We start from the raw sequence: 3040 nt of genomic DNA, 5'->3' as shown, positions 1-3040 counted from the left end.
GACCACATACATCAGTATGTATGATTTCCAACAAATCTGTTGCTCGCTCCATTGTTCCGAAGAACGAGTCTTAGTCATCTTGCCCATGAGGCATGGTTCGCAAGCATCAACTGATTCATAAATCAAGTGATTCCAAAAGCCCATTAGCATGGAGTTTCTTCATGCGCTTTACACCAATATGACCTAAACAGCAGTGCCACAAATAAGTTGCACTATCATTATTAACTTTGCATCTTTTGGTTTCAATATTATGATTATGTGTATTACTATGATCGAGATCCAACGAACTATTTTCATTGGGTGTGTAACCATATAAGGTTTTATTCATGTAAACAGAACAACAATTTATTCTCTTACTTAAACGAATAACCGTATTACAATAAACATGATCAAATCATATTCATGCTCAACGCAAATACCAAATAACACTTATTTAGGTTCAACACTAATCCCAAAAGTATAGGGAGTGTGCGATGATGATCATATCAATCTTGGAACCACTTCCAACACACATCGTCACTTCACCCTTAACTAGTCTCTGTTTATTCTGCAACTCCCGTTTTGAGTTACTAATCTTAGCAACTGAACTAGTATCTATTACTGAGGGGTTGCTATAAACACTAGTAAAGTACACATCAATAACATATATATCAAATATACTTATGTTCACTTTGCCATCCTTCTTATCCGCTAATCACTTGGGGTAGTTCTGCTTCCAGTGACCAGTCCCTTTGCAGTAGAAGCACTTAGTCTCAGGCTTAGGATCAGACTTGGGCTTCTTCACTTGAGCAGAAACTTGCTTGCCGTTCCTCTTGAAGTTCCCCTTCTTCCCTTTGCCCTTTTCTTGAAACTAGTGGTCTTGTCAACCATCAACACTTGATGTTTTTCTTGATTTCTACCTTCGTTGATTTCAGCATCACGAAGAGCTTGGGAGTTGTTTCCGTTATCCCTTGCATATTATAGTTCATAACGAAGTTCTACTAACTTGGTGATGGTGACTAGAGAATTCTGTCAATCACTATCTTATCTGGAAGATTAACTCCCACTTGATTCAAGTGATTGTAGTACCCAGACAATCTGAGCACATGCTCACTAGTTGAGCGATTCTCCTCCATTTTTTAGCTATAGAACTTGTTGGAGACTTCATATCTCTCAACTCGGGTATTTGCTTGAAATATTAACTTCAACTCCTGGAACATCTCATATGGTCCATGACATTCAAAACGTCTTTGAAGTCCCGATTCTAAGCCATTTAAGTATGGTGCACTAAACTATCAAGTAGTCATCATATTGAGCTAGCCAAACGTTCATAACGTCTGCATCTGCTCCTGCAATAGGTCTATCACCTAGCGGTGCATCAAGGACATAATTCTTCTGTGCAGCAATGAGGATAAACCTCATATCACGGATCCAATCCGCATCATTGCTACTAACATCTTTCAACACAATTTTCTCTAGGAACATATCAAAATAAACACAGGGAAGCAACAACGCGAGCTATTGATCTATAACATAATTTGCAAAATACTACCAGGACTAAGTTCATGATAAATTTAAGTTCAATTTAATCATATTACTTAAGAACTCCCACTTAGATAGACATCCCTCTAATCCTCTAAGTGATTACGTGATCCAAATCAACTAAACCATGTCCGATCATCACGTGAGATGGAGTAGTTTCATTGGTGAACATCGCTATGTTGATCATATCTACTATATGATTCACGCTCGACCTTTCGGTCTCCGTGTTCCGAGGCCATATATGTATATGCTTGGCTCGTCAAGTATAACCTGAGTATTTCGCGTGTGCAACTGTTTTGCACCCGTTGTATTTGAACGTAGAGCCTATCACACCCGATCATCACGTGGTGTCTCAGCACGAAGAACTTTCGCAACGGTGCATACTCAGGGAGAACACTTCTTGATAATTAGAGAGAGATCATCTTATAATGCTACCGTCAATCAAAGCAAGATAAGATGCATAAAAGATAAACATCACATGCAATCAATATAAGTGATATGATATGGCCATCATCATCTTGTGCTTGTGATCTCCATCTCCGAAGCACCGTCGTGATCACCATCGTCACCGGCGCGACACCTTGATCTCCATCGTAGCATCGTTGTCGTCTCGCCAATCTTATGCTTCCACGACTATCGCTACCACTTAGTGATAAAGTAAAGCATTACAGCGCGATTGCATTGCATACAATAAAGAGACAACCATATGGCTCCTGCCAGTTGCCGATAACTCGGTTACAAAACATGATCATCTCATACAATAAAATTTAGCATCATGTCTTGACCATATCACATCACAACATGCCCTGCAAAAACAAGTTAGACGTCCTCTACTTTGTTGTTGCAAGTTTTACGTGGCTGCTATGGGCTTAAGCAAGAACCAATCTTACCTACTCATCAAAACCACAACGATAGTTTGTCAAGTTGGTGCTGTTTTAACCTTCGCAAGGACCGGGCGTAGCCACACTCGGTTCAACTAAAGTTGGAGAAACTGTCACCCGCTAGCCACCTTTGTGCAAAGCACGTCGGGAGAACCGGTCTCGCGTAAGCGTACGCGTAATGTCGGTCCGGGCCGCTTCGTCCAACAATACCGCCGAACCAAAGTATGACATGCTGGTAAGCAGTATGACTTATATCGCCCATAACTCACTTGTGTTCTACTCGTGCATATAACATCAACACATAAAACCTATGCTCGGATGCCACTGTTGGGTTTCGTAGTAATTTCAAAAAAATTCCTACGCACACGCAAGATCATGGTGATGCATAGCAACGAGAGGGGGAGAGTGTGATCTACGTACCCTTGTAGATCGACAACAGAAGCGTTAACTTGGTTGATGTAGTCGTACGTCTCCACGGCCCGACCGATCAAGCACCGAAACTATGGCACCTCCGAGTTCTAGCACACGTTTAGCTCGATGACGATCCCCGGACTCCGATCCAGCAAAGTGTCGGGGAAGAGTTCCATCAGCACGACGGCATGGTGATGATCTTGATGTTCTACTGTCGCAGGGCTTCG

This window comes from Triticum urartu, chromosome 1 (genome assembly GCF_003073215.2).
Source record: "Triticum urartu cultivar G1812 chromosome 1, Tu2.1, whole genome shotgun sequence".
Classification (NCBI taxonomy): Eukaryota; Viridiplantae; Streptophyta; class Magnoliopsida; order Poales; family Poaceae; genus Triticum; species Triticum urartu.
Note: the sequence above shows the minus strand (reverse complement) of the source record.